Source organism: Tachypleus tridentatus, chromosome 8, assembly GCF_004210375.1.
Source record: "Tachypleus tridentatus isolate NWPU-2018 chromosome 8, ASM421037v1, whole genome shotgun sequence".
NCBI lineage: Eukaryota > Metazoa > Arthropoda > Merostomata > Xiphosura > Limulidae > Tachypleus > Tachypleus tridentatus.
The window spans coordinates 28,300,403-28,312,766 of NC_134832.1; the positions used below are offsets into that span (position 1 = coordinate 28,300,403).

The following is a 12,364-nucleotide window of genomic DNA, read 5'->3' on the forward strand; positions in this document are numbered from 1 at the left end:
TTTAGTGAAATTAGCAATACTAATGATATTTTCTAATCATAAGAATCCATAAAAATGAATAATAATGCACTATAAGCCTAACCAACAATTCTTGTTGATGCATCTTACAAATGTATCTTTAATAAACTTCAATATTTTTTTCTAATCCACATCAGTGCAAAAACATACATTCCAGTCATAACTGTATTTCATCCAAATAAATTAAACAACTTATAAAAGGATAATTACATTTTAAAATTCATAATAATAAGTTACAACATAATAAAACATTACACGTTTTCCTAAAATTGTCAACTAATTTAGTACTTTATAAATTGACGTATGAATGGTGTCAGTTTTCATTCTTGGTTCAATCAAAGTGAAGTTTCAATTTTCAATCTCTACTAAAGAAACAGTTAAGCCAAACTGCCAACATCTAATTTTAAAAAAAAAATACCAGACTAAGAAAGAGAGAGACATGATAACAACTTAGCTCTCAGTGGAGTAACGGAAAGAGCTCAGATGGAGATAAGGGAGTTTTAAGTTAGGCATAATCAACATATTTAGAAATGTTATTATTTGATAAAGGATAACCAAAAAATACAATTGCCTGACCACTGCAAAAACTAAAGGTTTAAGGGCACAGTTTGTAAAAGACCATCAATGGTGATTCATCACACATGAATTTAAAAAAAACAATATATATATAAAGTGTTGAATTCTAAGTAAAATAAAGAAGAGGTTAACTAGATAGGACAACTATACTGTGAAGATGAAATAAAATGATTTGAATTTAGGCAAATTAAAATTAATTAGTAATTGATGATAAAATAAAGAACACACAATCAGCAGATAGAAAAGAAAGTAGCATTGTTCTCTCAACCACAATACAAGATGCTCTCCTCAGATATCAATTTTTTGAAAGTGTGATATTTGAATATACCATGTGTTTCTTTTGTCCTATTGTATTAATATTTATTCTGAATGCATTCTTTATTCTGAGCTTGTATCTTCTTTCAAGTTACTTATGTTCCTTTTGAGAGTATGTAACAGTTGTTTGGGAAAAGTATTGTTTAATATGACACTTGATGCACAGATGTTAACAGCAATGTCTTTAATGGTTGTTCTGATGATATTAAAAGGTTACAGCCCTACCTATTTGTAATTAGAATGATCAGTTGAATGGGGTTTCATTTGATGCTCTGGGTTAGTGCAAGATTTCATGTTAACCTTCCATGTTAATCTTTGGATTTGGTCAGTCTAAAACTATGCCTTTTTTAAACATTGTGATACTAGATCTTACCAAAGTAGTTTGATGAAAGGATCATTAGAAATAATTCAACATGTTTAAAAAAAAGTATTCATTTTATATGTCACTTGTTTTGCCTTTTTTAGGTCAGTATTTTAGATTACTCCATAACTGATATGTTGATCAACTGTCTAGATACTAAATAAATCTCTTTAGCCACAGAGCTGATTCACTTTCACCTAAGTATACCACATAGTGGACAAATAAGGGAAAATTTTGAAGTGATCAAGATGTTATTGAGTACTTATATATAGTTACTGAAGTGCATACTCCCCTCTACTCCTATTTTGATGCAATTTAAGTTTAAAAAGGCTTCATAAATAGGAAATTACATTTTCCATAACTAGAACTTGCAAACAAGAGCATAGATGGTCATCAAAAAACACTAGTTGTCTAAGAGAACTGTTTGATCTAAGGAAAGCCCCCTCCTGCACTTAACACTTTAGCTGGTGATGCTTAGATCTCTGGCTTTGATTTCCTCATGATGAATGAACCAGAAAAAACTACTTAAATCTGGTTCCCCTAAATGGCAGATGGAATTCTTCCCTTGAGAAGCAGCCTTAGAAAAAAACACGGAAGATTATTGCAATGGTATGGTACCTGATGAGTCTAAGACTTGGTGGGGCAGTTTGTGTTAGACTTACACCACCTAAGCAAGCTTAATTCCAGTTCTGGTCAAAGGTACATGAGACTAACCACAAGAGACTGGTGACACCATTTGCCAACTAGAGATATCTCACCAGCAGGTAAGAGAGCAAGTAACAAATCACAAGGTATACTACTGATGTGAACATGACCTACAAAAAGGCTTCAGGTGGATAATAACCAATGGACAAGGTGCTTAAGAACATCTCATTATTATGCCACCATGATTCAGGAACCTACTACTTATCTGTGTCAAGATTCTTGAGAGCCTTTACTATAATATGTCAATGTTGGTGATGACATGTTGATCATGTTCTTGGTCCATGAAGTCAGAAGTACGAGTTTTTAGCCACAATCCCAGGTTTCCGTGAACAAGGTGAATCAAATAACTTTGCCAACATTCAAAGGCAAGCAAAAAAATCTGGGCCATACCTGATGTATTTTAAGCAGGTAACTGCTTGGAATGGCTAAACCCTGGCTGTACAACTTCTGGTCTGGAGTCTTGACTGTCTAGCTCTAGACTTCCTAGATTACTTGAAGTAGAAGTATGTGACTGTAAGACAGTCATTACCTAGTTACATGGGAGAATCAACCCAGTAAAAATCAAAGCAATTTACTGAACTGAATTCAAGGCTCAAAACAGAATTGCTATTGAAAACTTTGCTACTGATGAAGATGACCTGCAATAATTGTACATTAAATATTGGCCTCAGTAGATCACAAGGATATCCTCATAGAAAAGACCCGAACCATAGCTCTTCCTAAAATAATAGTGAAAGACTACCATCAACCAGTAACCAAACAAGAAGTCACCAATTTCCTTGGTTTAGTATCATAGTGGCCATAGTTTATAGTCAAAGTATTCAAAATTGTTTCATCATTATTGGCTTTTTATAAGGCAGAAATGCACTTCAAATGAATTGAGGAAAGTGAGCATGCATCTTAGTCCCTGAAGTGTGCTTTAATAGAAGCCCTAGGTTTGGTACATCACATACAGGATAACAAATTCCTGCTACACACCAATGTTAATAATGAAGCTGCAAGACAGATACAAATATGTAATCACATGGGCTAGTTGTATACTAGTGACTCTTAAATATAGATACTTTAAGGCAAACAAATAAATACTGGAAGTTGTAGTCTTCATAAAAACATTATTGACAATAAACCATGTGTTCTAAAATGGTTAACAACTTTAAAAAGTTCATAATGGATGAGATCATATTGGATAAGTGTTACAAAGGTATGATTTCAGTCATATATTATTGTCAATGACCACAATATGTACATGTGGACTGTCTTACCAGATGCTGAGACTTTCCTTTTGTTGCTGTAATGATGACAAGCCACACAGTATGATATTTCACTTGAAGACATTATACACAATTAATGCATTGGAAGCTACAAGAATCAGCAATTGAAGAGCCCACATCTAGCAAGGGTGCTTCCTGCCATGCAGCAAGGTGAAATGCAACAATCTCAGATTAAGGAATATAACCTGCACATAACCTCTAGCACTTGTAACCAGTTAAAAGTGCAGGAAGGTGTGACGTACGACTACCAACCATTATACCATTGTTCAAAACTTGTATTACAGCTATTGATTCCCAATTTTTTTTGGCACAGGATTCTCTAGACTTCATAATTCAAAGACTGGTGCACACCAGAGTGTAACACATAATTGGGCTAATAGTTATTCTAATGGCTGCATTTGTGTGGAAATATCCAGGGCTTGAGACAACAAGGTATGTTGTGTGCCACATAAAAACAATCAGCCTAAGCAGGATAAACTTTACCAAATCTGTTGGTTCTTCCCTAAGATAACCCTGGATATCACTGGTACACTCCTGGAACAATATTACTAGTATATCCTCGTGACTATCAATTACTTTATGCAGAAGTCCAAAGTCTGTCGACTAATCAATATGTTTGTACCACTTGTGGCTAATGAAATGGTGGACGCATTGTATAACCTATTTTTAAAAATCTGAAGAAATCTACATGGAATAGATTAATAAAAACTGTTAACTATGTTTCCTATTTTTGTTAATCCTATCTGAACTGACTAGGACATCATGATAGAAATTTGTGCAACTGAACACCAAGACTGTTTTCTTCCATAACAATGTTAAAGTCAGCTCCATGAAATTTATCATTGATGTCGAGTGAACCTGACGATGACCGAAGAAGGTCGAAACGTTGTTCACTCTTTTACGTAAAATATTTTCTCAACCCAAACGAGCGGTTTTTGCATATATATTTCTCCATAAAATTTAATTTGGAATCCTCCTCCTCAAAGCCAAGACCTTAAGTTATCAGTACACAAACAATTTATTAATAATTCCTACACCTACACATACGCCACTGATGTAGTATAAAACAAAACATTCCAACACTAAGCCCCAAGATAACTCACTAATGACTAATGGACTTTGACTGATCTCTATTTATAACAAACCTCTGCTCTCTTACCTCTAGCCATTCTTGATACAATAAACAAATTTATTACTCATACCCAGAGATAATTTTTAAGTCTTTTATGTAGGACTTTATAAAATGCATTTTTCAAAATTCAGAAAGAGCAGACCCACACCTTTACCCTCACCAACAAAGGCAACAGCTTTTTCAAAGAATGTCAAATATTAGTAAGGCAAGATTTTACCCAAGTGAAACCACTATCTAAAAAATTTGTTAGATGACTTATTAAAACATTCTCACCACCACTAATGCAAGGCTAATGGCTTATAATAACAGACAATTTTTATCACCTCCCTTAAAACGAAAAGTAACACGACCAATTTCCAATCTTTTCGCATCAGTCCACTATTCAATGTCTCAAGAACTTGCACAAAAATTCCAAAAATGGACAAATGTTCATATGAGAATACAGAATGAAAACCATTAACTTTCTGTTTCTTGGAAAAAGTCAACAGTAATAGTAATTCCACTGAAATATTCAAGACTGTAGGGACTGAAGCTTCATAAAGCACATTTAATTCACGTTGAATTTTGATAGTAACAGAACAATTATTATGAATTTAAAACTTGAAAATATCAAATGTTTCTTCAGTTGAGATAGGGTGGTAGGTCTGTGGAACACAGTGACATCTAAAAACAGGTAGATGTTACAACTTAAGATACTTTTTTTAAAAAAGGAATGGTGAGACTTGTTGGGAATATAGATATCCTTGAGGGGCTTAGAAAACCCTTTGTCTCATGTATTAAAATTAAACAGTCTAAAAAAATTGAAGTCCCAACAACAAAAAACCTACTTTTATTAGCAGAATAACCAGCCTACATGCACAATGTATATATTCTTGTTAATGTCAATTTCCTAATTACAAGCCTATATGAAATTACATATTTTTTTTTATTCTCATTTAATTACTGAACCCATACATTTTCTGCATTATTATCAAATTCTGATATGCCACTTGTATCTCTTCTAACAAACAAATAACTCCCCTTACTTTTTTGTATATACACTACAAGCCAGTTCAAATGTATGAACTAAGATCATTATAATCATTTAACCGTCACTCAGTAATGTAAATGCTACCAAACTTACTAAGACTCAAAACAATCAACTTCTAACCTTACTCTAACAATTTGTTACAAGTACTATATTCATAAAATATACTGTATAACATATAACACGACATTTGAAAAAGTAAGGTTCCTTGGCTCGTGATAGCTACCCCTTTCATTTCATCAAATATCCACCTGCCTATATACAACCCTGACTTTCCAGGTACTCATCACGTCCTCTCTTCAACTTTCTCATTTCTGTTACATCTACCACATTTAAAAATAATCTATTCTAAAATATCCTGTTAAAAAATAAAACTGCTTAATTTGCAGGCAGTTTCTTCCCTGCTAAGTCTTCAAACCTTTGTATTATGGCCTTACCACTATTACCATTAAATACAGAAAAAAAAAAAAAGTATCCTATATATATATATAAAACATAACCTTCTTTGTCTTGCTTCAATATTCCTGGGGATATAACCACAGTTTTATTTGCTTCCCCACTGGCAACAACAATAATGCATTGGTTTGTTAAGTTAAACACTGTGGACATTTAGTAGTTTTGTTAATTTCTTCACCAAAACATGAATTACAATGAAGAAAAGATGATGTAGAAGCCTAACATTATATCTGTAACAATAGCAAGAATTTGAAAGAGTAATACCAATAACAGTATTATTATTAGCATTATTATGGTATAGTATCAATACCATTAGTAGGCATTAATTTAGATTAGTAATACTAACAGTACCAATTACAGACTTAGTAATACAAACAATGACACTCACAATAGCTATTGCTAATAGTATAGCGATAGTGATATCCAGCTTGGTAAATTATTAAAATTTAATTAACGACTGATTTATAAAGAAGCTAAATATAGCCAAACTTTTTGCTCCAGTTATTAGTGTTACGTAACTAAAAATACTTATACTATAATAGCAATAACAAGCTTAGGTGTAAATTACATATTAATTTATTATTGTTACTATTATTAAAATCATCATATAATTTACCCTACTAGTAGTTTACGTTAATATAAATCTACAAAATAACATCCAAATAGGAAATTTAAATTACATATTAATTATCAAAGTTAATATTCATAAACATTGAATTTTATTTCTTTACTTTCCAACATTTAACCGTTACAATTAACAATAATATTAGCAAAAAATAAATACTAATAGTAATAAGTAATTACTGTTTGGACCCATGTAAATCATAAAACATGAACTAATACCGCGTTTAGATTTTCTTGTGAAGTTTCCTTTCCCTACAACCAACGTAGTTTCAACTGAACAATTTTGGAAAAGTGTTTTTAAAGGTAATAATAAACTGTTAGTTGCATTAAACTTGATTACATCTTAAATACTAAGTCATTCTCTCGCAAAAACAATTAATTCATAGTACAACAATAAGACAGCAGGTGGCAAAAGCTAGTAAATTTCCTTCAATAATTTAAATAACAAGCATTCAATTACTGACAGTGGTATGTATTCTACCAAATGCTCAGATACAGAATACGTGGATTATTCGACGCCTGCACTGTGAAATTTGGTTTTCTTAGAAACTCCCATTCCACCTCATAATAAATTTTGAGGTATTGGATTAAATCCCCGCCGAGTTGTGATTCTAACTATGGGCTGTCTAGCTTTGTCAAAGTTTGTTAGTCTTGACGTTCTACTTCGTCATCTTCACCAATTTCCAGTGGAAAATTTAAATCAGGACTTACATCGTAATGCAACTATTAAAAATCCAATTTAATTATATGTAATATCTCTACGAATGGGGCCAGGGAGGATACTAATATCTCTGATCCCCCCGAATTGAGAAAAGACTCTTTTCTTTGGAAATTAAACACCTGCCACAAATATTTGTTCTGTTTTTTTTTCCTACAAAATAAAGGGTGTGTATTCGTTATGACTCTTCATTTTTTATGACATTCTCTATTCAATTTTGGTATAGAATTGGCCCACTTCCATATGTTCACCTTATGTCATTATTTTAAATGTTGTTTGAGTTCCCAAACTTATTACACAAATGTTTATTGTTTGCTCAAAACTAATACAGTCTTACATCACAATAAACACTGAATTTGATAACGTCGTTTATGAACATATAATGCTTTTTATCTTATTGTAATATTATAATAGTTGTTCTGAATTTATACTTTGATCTGTATATATATACAGGTTTCGCATAGCATATAGTCGAAAAAGCTTTTGAAATTAGTTTCTTCTAACTACCTTGATTCACCAGTAGGTAATACTAGCTCTACCCGAGAGTGTGGATATTGTTCCAATACAACACGTTGTGCAAGGTCGTCGCCAACAGTGTTCGTCATTGGTTGTTCAGGTATAATGTTTGTTTTGTTTGTTTTTTGGAATTTCGCACATAGCTACTCGAGGGCTATCTGTGCTAGCCGTCCCTAATTTAGCAGTGTAAGACTAGAGGGAAGGCAGCTAGTCATCACCAACTCTTGGGCTACTCTTTTACCAACGAATAGTGGGATTGACCGTCACATTATAACGCCCCCACGGCTGGGAGGGCGAGCATGTTTGGCGCGACTCGGGCGCGAACCCGCGACCCTCAGATTACGAAGCGCACGCCTTAACACGCTAGGCTGTTCAGGTATAAATCATGGATACAATGAAAATGGACTTTAATAAATACATGTATTGTTATAATATCTAAAGAGTAGTTCTCATTTCTTTATTATCACGTCAAACTTTAAATTTGTTTTACCTGTTTATTAATCATATTGAATTATTATCTTGGTTTTGAAGTATATGTACTTGTAACATAGTATTTGTTTCTCGTTAGTGCTTCTCATAAATTGGAAGAGTTTCTCTAGAATATTATATTCACCAACCACAACTACAGAAGAAATAACGCAAGAAGTAAGAGAAGATGCAAAAACGAGAATGTGGGTTTTGGAGCAATAGCAGCTCCATTTATCTCTACAGGGCAACACAATCTTACACGTTTAATAAATGTCATTCAGTTGGTTTTTCAGTAAATTTGAAGAATACGCTGAAAGGTTTTTATATATTGTAGCGAAAGTAGCACATATTTTGGACTGGTAAGAATCACAGGAAGCAGACTTACTTATGTTAAAAACAAAATGTAAAACTAAGGCATTTTTTAAGATATTTTGAATGCATTGATCCTGATTTTAATATAATAATAGATATATTATTAAGAGAATACAAGAGATGAGAAATAGCCAATACTATAATGAAATAAATAAATACACAAACTCAACAAAAAATGAATCTGTCACAATAATTGGACACAAGTTACAGAAAGTTGATAACACGTGTCTGGCAATGGCCAGTTGCAAACTCTTTTTGTTAACCTGAAGATTACCTAAGAAGGTCGAAACGTTGTTCTGTACTTTATTTTATTTTACTTCAAGTGGGTTTCTTCTCATCACAAATAACACAACAAATGATCAACAAATACTTGATAAATACAAAAATGTTCTCTGAGTAAGGAAACCTAGATTTAAAGATAACACCATTTATGTAATTCACAAATAGTGATCACAGAGTCTATTTCTTGCTTTAATATTTGTTTCTGACCCATTTAATCTCGATAACTGCTTGGCATCGCTGTGACATTTAGTGCATGAAGAACTTAATGTAGAGAAAAGGTGAGTTCATGATGCCACACATAGATTATGGCTTCTCGCAGTTCCAAAGTGCTTCTTGGTCTCTTCTCTTGCACTTTTTTATCCATTACATTCCACAAACTTTTGACAAAGTTGAGATCTGGGCTGTTACCTGTTCACTGTAGCGTCTTAATGCTTTCCACTTCAAAGACAGTTCTTCACCTGAAGCAATGAAATAAAAGCTAAGATGTGTTTTCATTACATGTAGAATTATGTTTTCTTCTTAATGTTCGTACTCTGCATAGAGTGCACGAATATTACCAATCTCTTTAGCCCTGTGGCATGGAGTAGTTATCCTGGAATGTGCACTGGTCAGCTTCACCGAAGTTATCCAGATATTTTGGATCTCATTATACTTGTTGGCGTTAACAGTGTCTTTCACATTATGCAGGTATCCCATACCTTAGCCAGAGATGTATCCTCATATCATCTAACCCTGCTGTTGCATTCAAACACACCGGCTGAAATTATATTTCACTAACATAATAAAAAGTGTTTTCTATCATACCCGTGTTAGTTGAACTTTGACTCGTCTGAAAATATCACATTGCTCCACATTGCGTCAATCCAGTCAGGATGCTGTTTCACCTAGTTGAGTTTCATTTGCGTCATTTCGTTGGTGAGGAGGGATTTATTTTTTGTTCATCATGTTGTGAGATCGTTGTAACACAGCAAATGATTCTGCAGGCTCAGGTATTTTAGAACACGATTGTCAACTGATGTACAATATTTCTTCCTACCCCTTCCTTCTTTCGCTTAACACAGGCATTTTCTTTATACCTCTGTACCCAGGGGCACATAGTAAACTTGTTAACTTTAATTATTCTATAAATCTGCTATGTTACAAGTCTCTCTTTGTTGGGAAAAAAACGTTTTTTTTTTTTTTTTCATGGAGCTAACTCACAATCCTCAGCAATGGTAATATCACTCTCAGTAAGAACTTCTAAGTATAGCAAAAGGAAAAAAAACAATTTATACAAATATACCATATCGACAGTCCTTATAACCTTTACTGGGGTCAAAACAGATATTTGTAGCTTGATAAAATAATGTAAACACTATTTCCAGCCAAGTTTGTTTACTTTCTTTATAGTCCCCAGTTGTAGGATTGAAAATATTATCTTTGCATTTTGATTCAACATATTTCTGCTTTTTTGACGATCTCTACGGATTTACAACATTAAAATAAGGGGTTCGATTCCCCTTGGTGGGCTACAAAAATAACTCGATGCGGCTTTGCTATAAGAGAAAAACACACATAAATACTTAAGTTTTTATTAAAACTAGTTATGGAGAATAAATTTTAAGCTATGTACATGCATATATATGTAACATGTTTTTTAACAGTTTACTGCTGCATTTTTTGGCTTTTTCACACAATCATTGATGACTGAGCCAGGTGGTTTATTGCCTAAAGTTTTGTGTAAACACGCTCTTAACAAGTGTCGAGCACAAAAGAATCCGTCCATAACAACATCGCACTTATCTTCCTTTTGGGCCATGTAAATCAACATTCATTAAAATAATCAACTTATTAAATATATCTTGGACATTTGCAGATGCAGCGTTTCGTATAGTACATCTGTCTAGGTTTTTGTACAAAATAACCAGCTAAATTTTCTGTAAGCTTGTGAAATAAAAATATGAATAATGAACAAATACTAAAATATACCCTTACACTTTCAGTTAGGTACGAAAATCAATAGAATAAATCAACACTCAAAAGAGAAGAGAAATCTACTATGGCATTCATTTATCGTTAGAAAACTCATTGAAATAATAATAGAAAACCAGGGAGAGACAAAATAAACTTGTGAGCTCGAGAAACATTCAAGATCAGCTAACTCAAGAAATTATGAGCACTTAGCGTAATAGTTTTCAATTAATATTCTATTTGTTGCACAAATTACACAGGCCTGCGATGATTTTATTGTCTTGAAATGTTTGCATGTTTTAACATAATTCTAGTACGCTAAATCCAAAACGTATATCTATGTTTCTCCGTTTTATACAGGTTTTACCGAAACGACATATGTGCTTTTACAAAAGTGAATCATTTTCAATGAAATTGGATTACATTTTTTTATGATTAAAATGTTTACAACCGCTAGTTGTAGATTTTTCTAGACTAATCATGACGTGAGTGTGTTATCAATCGTTTTAGAACTCAAACATAACAATATAAAATGTTCATTGTGGAAAACGAAATTATAATATGATCTGATTTAGAGTAGCTTTTTCTTTCCCGATTTGTGAAGAAAAACTTTCGTAATCGAAAAATAAATGAACGTAATTTTCGAAATACCCGTAGCTGAATTATGGAAAAACAGTTATTAAAACCTAAACAACTTTTATGAAGTTGAAATTCGCAAGCTTAAGTTATTTTTCAATTAATGCACTTCAATAAAACGCCAGGTTTTTCCAATGGTGGAAAGTGAAGGACATAGAGAAAGTCTTTAGATTGACAAAATAAAACCACTTGAATTAATTTTAAAACTACCGTATTACATACTCATTACTGCATTTATTACTACTGTCCAGGGCCCGGCATGGCCAAGTGTGTTAAGACGTTCGACTCGTAATCCGATGATCGCGGGTTCGAATCCCGGTCGCACCAAACATGCTCGCCCTTTCAGCCGTGGGGCGTTATAATGTTACGGTCAATCCCACTATTTGTTGGTAAAAGAGTAGCCCAAAAGAGTGGCGGTGGGTGGTGATGACTATCTGCCTTCCCTCTAGTCTTACACTGCTAAATTAGGGACGGATAGCACAGATAGCCCTCGAGTAGCTCTACGCGAAATTCAAAAACAAAATTCAGACAAAGAATGAACAATGTCACTGTAGTGATCATTAGCACATGTAATTGCAGATAGGCGGCACAACCAGCGTGTTGAACACAGTGGGCGGATGTATTTAACTGGACCATTGTGGCTGTCTGACGATACAATATTTTCCAAGATTGTCTTGTACTTGTCTGACCTCTGAAGCAAGACACCAAGTTCATGTACCCACTCGATAGAATCTCGAACACATTCACAAGCTTCAACTGCATGTTGCATTGTTAAATTAGCCTTGTGTGCTCCGCAGTAAAAAAACAAAGCTGACGGTTGCTTCTCTTTTATTTTTGCCTGGCATCCACTGTACGCACCACTCATGTTCGCGGCTCCAACATAAGTTTGTGCTCTTAATCCTGACAGTGGTAAATTGAGTCTAGTTAGTACATCAAG

General features: G+C 33.5%; 1 protein-coding gene across 4 annotated transcripts in view; it reads right to left on the minus strand.

Annotated features, from left to right (window-relative positions):
* Fancd2 overlaps positions 1-6,874 on the minus strand; it is a 152,592-nt gene extending 145,718 nt beyond the window's left edge. For 3 of the 4 annotated variants that reach the window (XR_013011959.1, XM_076447882.1, XM_076447881.1), the window contains exon 1: positions 6,705-6,874. The gene's annotated coding sequence lies outside the window, so the exon portion shown is untranslated. The remainder of the gene's footprint in view (positions 1-6,704) is intronic. The other variant, XM_076447883.1, reaches the window with a different exon arrangement.
* Positions 6,875-12,364: the final 5,490 nt, after the last annotated feature.